This window comes from Lactuca sativa, chromosome 2 (assembly GCF_002870075.4).
Source record: "Lactuca sativa cultivar Salinas chromosome 2, Lsat_Salinas_v11, whole genome shotgun sequence".
In the NCBI taxonomy this organism is placed as follows: domain Eukaryota; kingdom Viridiplantae; phylum Streptophyta; class Magnoliopsida; order Asterales; family Asteraceae; genus Lactuca; species Lactuca sativa.
In genome coordinates, this window is record NC_056624.2 from 81,938,665 (window position 1) to 81,955,012 (window position 16,348).

Sequence of the window (16,348 nt, forward strand, 5' to 3'; positions counted from 1 at the left end):
ATGAATAGCTATCTAGAGAGAGGGTACATCCTATGTATATATTGCTAGTGCTCTCAACCTTTCCATTAGCCATTTCTATAGTGAATGGTTCTTTTAGTGCTCGTAGTTGTTGTTTAAGTAAGTGTGCAAATTTTTGGACCACGAAACTCCTCGCCGTTCCACTATCAAATACTATGCAAGCATAAGAGTTATCGAGGAGAAATGTACCCGTGACCACTGTCGGGTCTGACACGGCTTCCTCATGGCCAATAGACAAGACTCTTCCCACTTTGCCAGTATTCCCTGCCTTTGGACAGTTTCGTTTGAAGTGCCCAACTTCACCGCACCCGTAGCAAGCCTGGCCTGCTCCAGCACTAGGGACCTGGGAGATTGGCTTTACAGGTGCCTTGCAGAAACGGGCAGTGTGCCCCTTCCTGTTGCAGTTAGCACAGTGCATCTCCCGGCGGGGTTCATTGTGGTGGAAGTTGCACTTGTTGCACTTTGGCAAACTCCCAGCGTACTGTTTCGCCGGCCAGTGGCAGCAGGTGCTATTACGGCATGAACAACCACAACCTGCTGCTTCTTGGCAGAGTTATGCGCCGTTTTGTTCTTCTTCTTGTCCCAAAACTTCCGCTTGTTGTCGGCTGTTTTGGCTGGTTTTGGAATAGCAGGGGTTGTTGTTGGTGTGCGGACTCCATGAACAATGAGTCGTTGTGCCAATCATTTGGTATTGTCGAAGGTAGTGGGGTTTGACGCCAATACATTCCCCTAAAATTGAGGTACCAACCCCCAAATGTACCTCTCGATCTTCTTTTCCTCAATGGGGACCATCCCCGAACATAGAGCCACCAGATCACGGAACCTGGAAGTGTAGGCTACTATGTCGGTGCCTTTCATGGTTAGGCTCCAAACTTCCTATTCAATTTTCTAAACTTCGCCCCTCAGGCAGTACTCCTCTGTCATGAGGTCCTTCAGTGTTTCCCAGCCCATCGCATTAGGCACTACGAGAGTAAGTGACTTGACATGGCTATTCCACCATGTGAGGGCTCTGTCCGAGAAGGTGCACGCAACAAATTTTACTTTGCTTCCTTCCGGGTCGGAGCATACCTTAAAGATTGACTCAGTCTTCTCGAACCATTGTGATAGAGCAATGATTCCTCCGCTGCAATTAAAGGCTCGGGGTTTGCAGTTGGTGAAGTCTTTTTACGAACACTCCCTACGGTGCCCGCGACTATCACCTTGGGTCGAGTTAACACCCGTCCCACCTGCGCTAGTATTGCTAGCTTTTATTTGATTCAAGGCTGTTGTTACGGTTGCAGCCACCGCAACTTGGAAAACTGCAGGATCAAATTGAGGAGGAGGTGGCGGTTGAGTTGGAGTTATTGGCGGATTGCAAGGAGGACGTCTGTTTGATTTGCGAGGAGGCATCCTTCAACTGTAAGTTTAAAAGATGCATATAGTTATAAGAATTCAATAGTGAGAAATAATGAGAGTGCTCCATGAACTAAATCGCCATCTATAACGCCCATAAAATTCAAGCCAATTTAAACATTTTTAAAACATTTAAAACCATTAATTTATTACAATTTGTTTTCAAAAATAGTTTAAGCATCAGAGTATCCCTAGAATTAAATCATGAAAATATAAGGAGGTGCACGATCACGCTTTCGCCTTCCCGCGATCATCATAAGTAGTGAGTTTCCCCAAAATACCAATGCCATACAAATATAACCATATCATATAACAAATACAGAACAACATGCATAATGAGCCTTCAGCCTGACTGGACCGCCTCACATGACCTACAGCATATCTGTACCGCTCCCGAGCCTTCGGCATGACTGGACCGCCTCGCAGGGCCTACAACCTATCCGGACCGCTGGCCGGGTATGTTGGCCTACAACACAAAGCAGGACCGCCTCTACCCAACCCCCAACCAAACAAACATGTGCACATAAATATCATATGCTAGCTCATATCATATAACAACCAAACTAATCTAACATATCACTAATCATTGCAACATCCCAATAACTTAGATACATACCTAACCGGTCACTAACATAGCATCATCCTATAACCAGGACACTGACCTAACCATGCCACTAAGCATAAGCATATCACCATCCTAACTACCAGGATGTACTCACTAAACATATCATTCCATAACCGGAAACAAATCCATAAAGGGTTGGCATTGGTGCCTTAGACCCTATTGATATAGTGACTAGAACTTACCTGGCACTACTGAAGTCTCGTGAAAAAACTCCATCTGCTGGTTGACGGATTCCCGAACTGTCAACATCAAACAATACCCAATTAATAATTGGGTTCCGCGCCTAAGGTCCAACTCATACTCCAAAAGCCCAAAAGTCAGGTAATGGGCCAAAGCCCAACCTATGGCCCAAATTTCCAAATTGGGCCCAGAGCTTTACATGGTCTTTCCTTAAGGCCCATTCGATTATTCTAGTCCAAACTCTTAGTATTCCCATGGACCAATATCATATAATCATAAAGGCCCAGACATGGCCCATCTATGGCCCAATTTTCCAAATTAGGCCCAAGTCTCTCACATGGGCCTTACCCTAAAGTCCATCCAATTATTTAGGTCCATTTACTTGTTCTTGGATACCCTTCAATAGTCCAATTACCAAAGCCCAATAGTAAGGCTCAACTCTAGGCCCAAGTGAAAATAGGGTTTTCACATGAAATGACAAATAGGGTTAAGTGTTCCTACTTAACCCATTAAGGATTTAATCCATTAAGTTCAATATTGCCTTAGGTTAATTTGCACATGATTATTAATTATTATTTTAAGTTTAATACATAACTCCTGTGCGGTCCCGATCAATCCCAAAATTAGGGTTTCATGACATTAGGGTTTTCCAAACCCTAATTAGGGTTTCCAACCCAATACTAGTCCATTAGTCAATTGGTTGGGCTTTTAAGTCAATTTGGGCTTCATTGGGCCAATTAATGCTTCATTGGGCCCATTAGGGTTTCATTGGGCCCATTAGGGTTTCGAGCATCCCAAACGAGTCCAAAACACTAACAAAGCACACCGCCACCCAACACGACGGCCGGTGGCGGCAGCCACCACCCTATGGTGGTGGTTTCGGTTTTTCTTTTCATTATTCCATTTTTGTTAGAATTTACAATGCAATATCAATAACACACACTAAGCTATACATAAAACAATAAAATTACACACACAACCACCCTTGTGGTGGCCGGTGGTGGTCTATGGCGGCAGCCACCACCTCACGGTGGTGGTGGTGACTTCTTTTCCAGATTCCAGCCAAGGGTTTCACACCCACACACTACAACACGCTACGTTACACCCACCGAATGTATGCAGAGATCACACACACAACCACCTTCCATGGTGGCTGGTGATAACGGAAACAAGGCAGCAAACGGCGACAACCCACACCCGGCTTGCTAGATGCGAACACAACCACCCAAAATGGTGGCATCCGGCGGTTGGTCTTTATGTTTCACAGCCCCGCTGGTCACTTGGAGCAACACAGCGGCAGCGGTAGTGTCATCTGTAATAGCCACCATGGCCGGCAGCCATGGTTGTTTTCTTGGGTCTTTTTCTGGCCAACGAACACCGACACTTGCATCCCACAGCGAGTTTTTAACGGAAACAACAACCCATCCCAGCCACCCCCCGCGGTGGCATGAGGCAGTCGAGCGAAGAAAAGAGAATGGGAGAAGAAGACGCGGAGGAAGGAAAATGCACGGTAACAGAAGTGAAGCAGCCGCATGGCGGCAGTGGCAGCGACGAGGCTCGACCAGCACCTTCGGTCGGTACTGCCCGATACAACAACGGTCTTGGTGGTTTCTTCCGGCGACCCCGATGTCCGATGATGCTTCAGATGGTGGCGGCTGGAGAAGGGGGATGGAGATGGCAGCTGGTGTTTATAAGCTTAGGGTTAGGGTTACCGGGTGGTTACGATTTTATATCCGGCCTCCATAAAACTTCTATCCATAATAACGCTTTTGGTCCCTCCCTCCCTCTATTCTTTCAATTTTGATCCTTAATTTACCCTTTAAACCCTTGCCTCCATAATTCTTTTCAATATAAGTCCAACAGTTCCAAAACAACCCCTCCTCTACAAACTATTCTTAATTTAGATCCATAAATTACCATTTCTACCATGGCTTTAAGAATCCTTCTCAAAATAAGTCTGATATTTACTCTTCAACCCTCGGAAATCAAAAGTATATCATTTGGCACCCCGAAACCAACACCCCACTAATTATGTTTGATTTTGGACAATAATAATATAAAATAATAATAAAATTACTTCTCGGGGTTCTGGGTTTATCATTAATTATCCTTTTTTAAACAGGATGTTACAGCTCTCCCCCACTTAAATTTGATTTCGTCCTCAAAATTGTTTCTTATCGTTCCTTACACGCCAAACAACTTGAGCTACGTGGTCACAATCCCGAGCAAAACTTTAGCCTTTCCAAGGCAATCAAAACCAACCCTAGCAGGGTTTTAAAACCTAAAAATGGACGAATTCCATGCATTAGGATCACATTACCCAAGCCGAAATCTATAGTCTCGAGATGGTCTGGCACCCTGACAGGCCTCTCATACCAAATCATTATTGTTGACCCCAATCCTCTTGTCTTTCATCTAACTATTCAACTTCTGATATATGGGGGTTCCATCATCTAGATACTTCTCATACACCTGAAGACCCAATTTGTAAATACCGCCCTAAACACGGAAACTGTTTGAACATTGATTTGCCTGGAGCAGTATGTTGCGACATGGTGGCTTTCCAAGATCTGCCGAGACCTCCCCGGTCTCAATTCGTTCACCAATCATCTGACATACCGGGTTCCGGCCCAGTCGCAGAGCTAAAGAATTCCCCCATCATTGCCTCACACGACTCCCAAATGAAATCCTTCCCTAGAACTAGTTGCCACTAGTTATCATGCGACTGCGACTCTAACAACCTCCTGATCCAACCGATCGGATCCATGCGTTGAATCCCTTCGTTACTAAATCCACGGCTAAAAATGATTGCTACCTGACCAATGGTAGCCTTATATCACAAGCAATCTTAAGCAATACATTGCTTCCTTGATCTCATAACTGTAGCGACGTTCCTACGGTCTTATCAATGGCTTAACCAGGTCTAATCCCTCTGGGGAAACCCATAAACCAATCCGTGGATTTCCATATCCTCTCTGCTACACCTGAACTAGTGGTTACTAGTGTCCCTTCCGCGTCCTAGCAACGCGCACATACTATCTACCAACCTAGCGAATGTTGCGGCTACACCCACAGACTTACATCACTCTACAACTATTTGCTAACCTTGTGAATGCTACGGCTACCCCCGTAGTCTTACAACACTTTCCACACTACCTGATTACTAGTGAATGCTACGGCTACCCTGGCAGTCTTAAAACACTTCCCATAATAATTGATCGCTAGTGAAGGTTACGGCTACCCCCACAGTCGTACAACACTTTCCATACTAATTGATTGCTACGGCTACCCCCGCAGTTTTACAACGCTTTCCATACTAACTGATCGCTAGTGAATGCTACGGCTACCCCCGCAGTCTTACAACACTTCCCATACTAACTGATCGCTAGTGAATGCTACGGATACCCCCACAGTCTTTCAACACTTTCCATACTAACTGATCACTAGTGAATGCTACAGCTACCCCCGTAGTCTTACAACACTTCCCATACTAACTGATCGCTAGTGAATGCTACGGCTATCCTAGTAGTCTTACAACATTTTCCATACTGGTCGAACATGCACTCGACCTAACACACCACTGAACTTAACTCATGGCTAGAATCCCAACCTGATTTCCCCAAGTTGTGCTATCAAGCACCGAGAAGACGCGATTCACATGTTGGGGTGTTTTACCGAACTCCCAACTCACACAACACTCAAACCAAGCAGCCACTAGGGTGGTCTTCCTTCCTGAACACGATGCGAAACTTATCCCAGTTTCAAAACCGATCCTGCTTCTACGTTCCAGGACGATTCTCCCCCACTTAGATTCAACTAAGTCTTCACAATACATGAAAATTTGAGAATTCCCAATCCTTCTCACTTTCCAATGATCGATCTGATGACAACCATACCTTTGCAATTAGTATTCCTTTACTAGCCAACCCCAAATGATCACACACTTCTAATAACTAGATGAACACTTCCTGAATCCCCAGGAAACCAACAGTCCCTAAAGCTCGAATGATCCCACACCCAAATCTTGAAGTCCAAAAATAGATGATCCAACTAATGTCTCAACAATGAGCTACTTCCCTTGGCGCTTTCCCCCGTCAGCCAATAACGGTTACTAAAACCACTGAATCCTGACAATGCTGAAAAACCATCCTGTGGGACCATGTCCGCAGACCTCCCATATAATACCCTTCTACCCAAAGTGCTCCAACAAATCTCCCGCTCTTGGCTCTGGAAATCATATTATTCAGGGTCTCGCACCCTGACTCACTCACCAGCTCGATCATCCACAGCTAAACTGTAGTAGTTGAAACAACCTCTGCCCTAAATCGGGCTATAACTACTCCTAAGTCATAGTCTACAATCCCAAAAGTGCAATAGATCGTACAATCAATCCTTACTGCCCGATACAAAAGATCCAAGGCGAACTGCACCTCCAAAATACTTATGCCACATCGACCCACCCGTGCTTACCAACGCTAAACTACTGTCGTCAATACCGGCGACCAACTGACCCCGAGCTAGAATACAACCTGATCCTTGGGTCACAAGCCTGCTTAATCCTTCGAGCTCGTAAACTGAAAGGGCTCTGGAAATCATATTATTCAGGGTCTCGCACCCTGACTCACTCACTAGCTCGATCATCCACAGCTAAACTGCAGTAGTTGAAACAACCTCTGCCCTAAATCGGGCTATAACTACTCCTAAGTCATAGTCTACAATCCCAAAAGTGCAATAGATCGTACAATCAATCCTTACTGCCCGATACAAAAGATCCAAGGCGAACTGCACCTCCAAAATACTTATGCCACATCGACCCACCCGTGCTTACCAACGCTAAACTACTGTCGTCAATACCGGCGACCAACTGACCCCGATCTAGAATACAACCTGATCCTTGGGTCACAAGCCTGCTTAATCCTTCGAGCTCGTAAACTGAAAGGGCATATTCCTCGCCCTAGAAAAAAACATTCCAATCCTATAAATTAACCATTCTAATTCCAGCTAAATATAATCATTACTCCTTTCTGGAATCCCCGCGACTCACATTCCAACCTCGAGAAAAAACCCTGAAGCCTCAAATCTAGAAACGCATGTGCTAGACTCTCCCGCTTAACCCTTAGAATGTAACAAGTACAGAACATCTCCCTGATCCCAAGTAACTGCAACCCTCTACTCATCAGAATATGTCCCAGCAACAAGTCCCAGTACTGGAAAGCTCGCCCAACTCCTTCCCCTGCCATCGTTACAACTGCTATAGCTGTCGCGACAACCGTCTCAGCAATGGCTGCATAGCGTTCATCGAAATACTCAGCCATGGCGGTCTTAATAGACCCAAACATCTCTGGCAACTATCCCCAGACAACCTCGATTACCTCATCCTGGATGAGCGAACTGACACGGTCCTCTGACAATGTTGGCCTATCCTGGCTGCCAGCTCCCGATCCTAACCTGGACCGGTCTGAAGACGTCTCGTAACCACCGTTCTACTAAGACACCAGAAAGATCTCTAATAATCCATAATATGACAAGGGACCAACTCCCTACCCAACCCTAGGGGTTGTGACTTCCTTGCTATGTGTATGGGTCCTATGCTTTCAGTAGTACGGGCCCATACTACCTTCCACACCTACCGATATTTTTCTCAAGTATCATCACAACGCCCTAACAATATACATAATCACAGCGAGCGTTCAATCCTCACTCCTAGAGGAATGCTAAATATCACATAGCTGGCTTCTCGACCTCACACAACCCACCCATCCATGAAACTTCCACCAACCCTGAAGCACTAGTGTATGCTAGCCATACATAACACTGGACCCTATAGACTTTCGAATATCCAATCCTACCCTAAGCTCCCAATCAAACAAGAACATAACATAAGGCCAAATCAAACATTCTCAGGCTATAAGATCTTAATTATGTATAACCGTGATGCATACACTAAGCAACTACAGTAATGATGTCAATCTCATATAAAGGAAACACTAGGCAAGCAAGCATAATGTAATCAGGCAATTATATCATGCAATTCCTGAAGATCCCTAGCCTAGCACTAGCATGATGTTCTAACATATCACATAATCAAATAATGTATGGTATTTTAGGGACGACTTACTGGCTCTGGCTGATCATACACCCTGCATCCTCTTTTACTTATTTTGAAAACCATTTAAAAACCATTTTGAAAATCTTTCCTTGATTTGAGACTAGATTCTCACGAAAGTTCCTCGAATTCACTCAAACCAAGGCTCTGATACCAACTTGTAACGCCCATAAAATTCAAGCCAATTTAAAACTTTATAAAGCATTTAAAACCATTGAGTTATTACAATTTGTTTTCAAAATAGTTTAAGCATCAGAGTATCCCCAGAATCAGATCATGAAAATATGAAGAGGTGCACGATCACGCCTTCGCCTTCCCGCGATCATCAAAAGAACCTGAAACAAAGTCAACAACTTTAAGCCCGAAGCTTAGTGAGTTTCCCCAAAATACAAACGTCATACAAATATAACCATATCATATAACAAATACAGAACAGCATGCATAATGAGCCTTCAGCCTGACTGGACCGCCTTGCAGGGCATACAACCTATATGGACCGCTCCCGAGCCTTCGTCATGACTGGACCGCCTCACAGGGTATACAGCCTATCTGGACCGCTCGTCGGGTATGTTGGCCTACAGCACAAAACATACCCGCCTCAATCCAACCCCCAACCAAGCAAACGTGTGCACATAAATATCATACTCTAGCTCATATCATATAACAGTCAAACCGATCTAACAGATCACTAATCATAGCAACATCCCAATAACCGGGATACAGACCTAATCGGTCACTAACAAAGCATCATCCTATAACCAAGACACTGACCTAACCATGTCACTATGCATAAGCATATCACCCATCCTAACTACCAGGATGTTCTCAATAAACATATCATGCAATAACCGGATACAAATCCATAAAGGGCTGACATTTGTGCCTTAGACCCTATTAATATAGTGACGAGAACTTACCTGGCACTGCTGAAGTCCCGTGAAAAAACTCCAGCTGCTGGTTTACAGATTCCCAAACTATCAACATCAAACAATACCCAATTAATAATTGGGTTCCGAGCCCAAGGTCCAACTCACACTCCAAAGGCCCAAAAGTCAGGTAATGGACCAAAGCCCAACCTATGGCCCGATTTTCCAAATTGGGCCCAGACCTCTACATGGTCTTTCCTTAAGGCCTATTCGATTATTCTAGTCCAAACTCTTGGTATTCCCATGGCCCAATATCATATAATCATAAAGGCCCAGGTATGGCCCATCTATGGCCCAATTTTCCAAATAAGGCCCAAGTCTCTCACATGGGCCTTACCCTAAAGTCCATCCAATTATTTACTTGTTCTTGGATACCCTTCAATAGTCCAATCACCAAAGCCCAATAGTAAGGCTCAACTCTAGGCCCAAGTGAAAATAGGGTTTTCACATGAAATGACAAATAGGGTTAAGTGTTCCTACTTAATCCATTAAGGACTTAATCCATTAAGTTCAATATTGTCTTAGGTTAATTTGCACATGATTATTAATTATTATTTTAAGTTTAATACATAACTCCAGTGCGGTCCCGATCAATCCCAAAATTAGGTTTCATGACATTAGGGTTTTCCAAACCCAAATTTGGGTTTCCAACCCAATACTAGTCCATTAGTCAATTGGTTGGGCTTTTAAGTCGATTTAGGCTTCATTGGGCCCATTAGGGTTTCATTGGGCCCATTAGGATTTCAAGCATCCCAAACGAGTCCAAAACACTAATAAAGCATACCGCCACCCAACACGGCGGCATGAGGCGGCAGCCACCACCCTACGGTGGTCGTTTGGGTTTTTCTATTCATTATTCCATTTTTGTTACAAATAACAATGAAATCTCAATACCACACACTGAGACAATCTGAAATTTCTATCTTGTACAACCATTCACTTCAATAGAAGTCAGATTTATTTCTGCTATTGTTTAAGCTTTTTGGAGTCAGTTTGAGTGTTCTAAAGCCTAGTACTTCAAGAGATAATTAAAGGAATTATACTTTAGGATTTATTGTACAACATTTAAGCCACAAAACTCCAAGAGTTAGGAGTTTTTGGCCCAAATAGTGTTTGGACCGAAAACCCTAAAGGGTATATAAATGACACTTAGTCATTTTTACCAATCTTTTCCATTTCCCAGTCAAGAACAATTCTCTCTCAAGTATCATCCAAAGATTTTTTGAGATCTTCAAGATTGTAAGTATTTCCTTCCTTGTTTAGTCGATCTCTTCCATTATCTAGTGATCTTACATGATTTCATCCATGAAATCATTCCATTTTCTTAGATCTTCAAGTGTTCTTCAAGAACACCAAGAACACACACTAGTGTCTTGGGCCGAAAACACCTTTCCTTGCTTCCATATTGTAAGTATCTATCTCTTATACTTGTTATCTAGTAAGGATACTAGATTTAGAGCCTTGAAATCGTCATTTTTCCAAGAACAAAAGGGGTTTTCGGTTAGTTCATCTCCTTAAACTGAAAACCCTTATGAAAGGTGCCTTTAAGACCTTAAGCTTTTCCTAATACTTAGTATTGAGTCTAGAACACTTATTTGCTTGTTGAAAGCCCTTGTAAATCACCTTATGCATCAAAGATCATGAGTTTTCGGCCAACCATTTGTACCGAAAACCTCTTTGGACCGAAAACCATATGGACCGAAAACCACAAGAAACATACCACTGGGACCGAAAACTCCCTTAAGTGGCTATACAACCCTTAGATGCAACCCTTGGTACTACTAGCACTTGAATCAAAGTGTTTTCCATGTCCTAGGGTGTCTTAACTTGGTTAAATTAGTTTTTAATTTACTAATTTGTTACATATATATGTTATTATATGATAAATAGGATACATGTGTGTGGTCAAGTCTTCACTTGACAGTTAGCATCCTATACCATCTGTTCATCCAAACCACTCACTATAGGTGAGTTCATACCCCTTAATCTATCTTTTAAATGATTTTAAATGCTTTGATGGGGGGGGGGAGGGAATACAAGTTGAAACATTATAGTGATTATATCAATCACATGTGATTAATACCTATCAAACAAAGGATTTGCTATTCAATTAGCTGTTTTATCAAACAAAACTACTTCAATGGTTATCAAATTCTTTTACATGTTAAATACTTTTATTCAAAATCTTCTAAAACTTATACTTTTTCAAATGCATATCAATATAGATATAGTTATATAAGTAGGATTGAAAGGACTTAGGACTGATATCTCGCCTTGCTTCCTGTTCCTTGTTTGGTTGTGGACTTAGGGTATCGATTATTTGTTCGAAGGTCATTTGAATCCTAGTTATATATTATGTATATGTGTATATATATAAAAGTTCCTTCATTCCGTTCAATACCTTTGGGTAGCAAAGGTATACAATCATGTTCATACATTCAAGCAACATTGCTAGTAAACTATAATAGGTATAGTTTAGGAAGTTACTAATACTATTGATGAGTTATAAAAACTCTTTGATCGATTAGATCTTTGTAACAGGTAAGTAAAGAACGTAAAAAACAAAGAAATAAAACACAAGTATGGATCACAATGAGTCGAATGATTAGATTACTCAATCCTCAGCAGAGCTCGACTAAGAACTTCCGCTGTAGAGGAGTTCTAGGGTTACAAAACAAGAACGATGAATATACTTGAAAATACTTATGTAATCGTTTCTAATCACTTCTTTCTAGGATGCATGCAAGCATCTATTTATATTAAACCCTACAAAACTCACGAATAGACAGGCCCATACCGGAGATAAACATGGACTAGCTAACGAGCCCAATAGACGCAACACAATACTGGACCTAACAATCTCCCCCTTTGCATCAATTTGGAGCGAGACTATTGTTTCTTCTTGCTTGGGCCAGCAGCGGGAACCTTCTTTGTTGTATCAAACAGACGTGAGATAAGTGCAAGGATAGTCTGTCTGAAGCGAATGTACCATTGAATCATATCATCAAAGTACTTTATATCATCCGCTGTGTCCTGCTTGCACCGATGGATGATCCCTAAGACGTGTTCCAAACAAGCAGTGGTATAGAGATGTTTGTCTGCCAAGGCAAAAAGACATTTCTGTCCTTCGTTTATGGTAAACATGACGGAGTTTCTCTTTGGGTCAATCTTCCCCATCTGCATCATGTTGATATCACTGGCAGAGCGAACAGGAGATATGGTAGGCTTTTTCTTGAATACGCTCGCTATCTCCTGATCCATCAGGGCAACTTCCATGACATAGCATACAAGCATCCTCTTAAAGTGGTCGATGATCGGACCATATTCAGCTTCGTTTGTAAGAAGGATGTTGTGCAAGATAATCCAGTCATGGGGATTAAGGTTGGGAAGATCTGCAAGTGAGATGGCATGTTCGGTCTTGGCAGATCCCCGTAGTATCTTGAACCGAACGTTGGTGAAGTTTCCTTCCCTGTACGGCTTTAGGACCCGAACATTGACGATTTTCTGAGCGCTCCAAGTTTGATATTGTGGTTGAGCTGCCCTCAGATAAAATTCGACTAAGTCCCGATCAACCTTTGGATGAGGATGAGGGAACTCAGCAATGTTGGCAAAGGCATGAAAGATAAACGCCTTTCGGGTCAGTGGCATATCGAACTGAGAGTCGACAGTGTTAGAACGATCTAAAGAGATCACAGGTTCTAGCCACAAGATACTGGGTGTTTCGATGGCTTCTTTAATCAGTTTCTCAAGAGTCCAAGGAGGAAAAAGGGTTTTCCTGCTCTCGAGAAGGCCGTGGGCTTCTTTCTGTCTCCTTTCGGCTTCTTCAGCCTCTCTAGCCACACGAGCGCTGATGTCAGCCTCTTTATCTCGACCCTGTCGCTTCAAAAGGTCGACAATAGTCTCCTTATCATCGTGACTCTCCTCAGCAATTTTCTTGCCTTTGTCTTTCACACCGGAACCTGAGGCTTGGCCTACTGGAGGAGGTTCGGTTGTGTGAGTTGCTGTTGAAGTAGGAGGTGGTTGAGACACTTTCTCTTTTTCTCCCCCTTGTTTCGGAATGGACACGAAATCAAGGAGCCCTTCAATTTTGCTCAGTAGAGAGAGGGCGGGAGCAAGCTTCTCTGCAAGGTCACGCCTCACAGAATAATTGAGGATCGGGTCACCTCTCTTTTAGATCGAAGAGACTCAATATCCTGTTGAGAGTTGGAGAGTTGAATACTCTTGACCTTCAGAGCGGTAGTCTTCCTTGCGAGAGCATCCATGAGGGTGTTCTCAGCAGCTAAGTCTTCTTGAAGCTTGGCAAGGCGCTCCTCAATGGTTGTTCTGAAAGCTGAGTTGTCGTCAGAAATAGTTTGACGAAGTGAAGCGAACGACTTCAGCTCCGATGCAACTGTTGTAGCCAGCTGATTGACAATTGGTTCCAGCGTTGTTTTGGTGGCTGCAGCAGTTTCCTGATAAGATTGTAACAGGGTAGAAGCATCAGTAAATAGTTTATTGACTTTTTCGGTCGCTGCCTCACAAGCTTTGGTTGAGGCGTCAATGGCTGTAGTGGCGGAATCAAGGGAAACTTGATGAGCTTTGGAAAAAGCATCAACAATTTTCTGAATGGCAGCTTCAGAGATGGAGGACTGAGATGTAAAAGATGAGGCGATGAGCGAATCGATTTTATCATGTAGCTCCTTGAGATGTTTCTTTGTGACAGGAGCATCGTCATCATTGTCACTCAGAACTTGAAACGGACTGTAATAGACCGAATCGAAGGTCATGTCCTCCCCGCCAAGGAGTGGTTCTTCAATCTCTGCTGCATGAGCAGGAGAAGATGGTGGTGGTGAAGCTTGAGGTTCGGTAGTAAAGGTAGGTTCGGGTTGGGTGGTGTGTTTGGTTGTTGGTGTGGGTTCGGGTGCTGAGGTCGATTTAGGTGCGTCAGTGTGAACCCCCGTATCAGATACGTTGGTTCTTACTTCAGCAGTGGTGGTGGTTGCTTTGGTAAAGATGGGTGGTGGTACTGGGATGGAGGTGGATGGTATTTGAGTAATGGAGGTTATGGGGGGAATGGAAATAGGAATTGTAACTGGAGGAGAAGAAATTGGAGAAGTGGAAATATGAATCTCTGGTGTAGGCGAGCGTGGTGGAGTGTTACCACGTTGAGATCCTTCAGAATCAGAACCCTCTTCCTCAGATTCGCTTGAGGATGAAGCGATGATCAACTTTCGCTTTGGTTGGGTTCTTCGCTTCTTCATAGGAAGGGATTGGGCGACTTTGGTGGTTTTCCTCTTCTTGGGAGATGGGCCTTTCGCTCCCTTTGCAACCTGCTTGCCCTTATCAACCTTCTTTCCTCTGGGGGCAGGCTTGTCAGCATCATGAATCGACTTAAGCATCTCAGGAGTAAGGTCTCTCGGACTAGAACGTCGGAACGCCTTGTATGTTTTGATAATCCGACTGCCAGCAGGAACATCACCGTACATTGATTCATGGATTGAACCGTTGAAGGGAAATTTTGATGCGTCAGAGACAATGATCTTCGTGGTATGGAAGGTACCAATCAAAGACATTGGAGAACCAACAACAATGGGGATGTGGTACTTGTCCATCACCCATTTAGTGACAAGAGTCCAGAACCGGGCGTATGAAATCTCTGAATGTCTAGAAGTGGAAGACAGGCTCTGAATGAGCTGTTGCCAAAGGACCGACCCGTAGTCCATATTGATACCGTTGTAGATCCCGTACATAATCGAAATGAACAGACGACTTGCCCCATCTGATCCAGCACTCCTTTCAGACAGCCCCTTGAAAACACTGTAAACATCCCATTCCACTGAGGGGGCAGGCATGATTTCTTGAACTTCGTGACTGTGGTCAACACCTCAGTATACCCCATGTTGTAGAACATGTTGAAAAGATGACCCATTGGAATGGTTTCAGGGTTAACCCTCGACGAATCAGGTTCAAACCCTAACAATGAGCAGAATCTCTGCTTGGAAATCGACGCCTTGTGCTCGAATACGTCGAAGAAAATCTGGTCGACGACCTTGTCGTAGTGAGCAGTGGCAAAAATCTGGGACAAGAGCTCCATGGGATCTGCTTCAGCTCTGGTAAGAGCAGAAGCGATCGGTGAGTACTTCAGGCATTCGATAATGGGGAACATGAAAGCGTCATATGTTTGAGGAGTAAGATCAATGATCAAACTCTGCTGGGGACGAATCGGCAAGATGTGTGAAGTAGCGTGAACTGAGGAAGAATCTGCCATTGTTGTGAAGAAGATGGGAGAGATGATGAACAGTAGAGTGTTTGAGGGTTTTCTTGCTCTCTGGAAATATGGGTGCAGTAAAGAGGTAAACAAAGGGTTATGTTACCTTTTATACTATGGGTAGAGGAGAGAGAAGAATCTTTCCTAAATCTTCGAGTGAAAAACGAAGAGTTTTTCGGAGGCGATTGACGCGTGACAGTTGGTATTACCGATGATTACACATGAGAGAGAGTGTCAGTTCTGATTTACACGCCTTCCCATCAAGCGCCATTTTTGGATGAAATAGTTCCAATTCACATGTGTGGACTTCTAGCGCTGTTTGAAATCAAATCGATTGGACTCCCGCCTGAGTCAGCTTTTTATAATCTTATCCCTTTAGAGTTAACGAGATCTTTAAAGCAAAAAATTACCCACGTGGATTAATATTGACCACAACCCGTTAATAACTACCAATCCCATTAAAATGCCTTGTAACCAATGAAACCTGAATATTGGAAAATCAAAAAGATTTTCGTGCTTAGTGTGTAAAAGAAAAAGAAATAAAGCAACACGTTTGAGGGATAATGTGGTGTCAGCAAAGACACGAAACAATGGATCCCGGGCACGAATCTCTTCCTTCAAAGTCAAGAGAGACCTTAAAGTGTTTGTGTGGTTTCGCGTTGAATAACGATCAGACACTTATTAAGAAGTGTTGAAAGGCTTCTTTTAATTAGGCTTAATTGGGTGGCTTTCGCTTCAATTCAGAATTCTTTATCTTGATATAAGACAGAAATCGAACGAAGTACTTGTGAGACCAATGTAGTCTGTTGAACAAGTAGGTGGGAGATAATTTAAGTGGCAAGGTAGAATAGTTT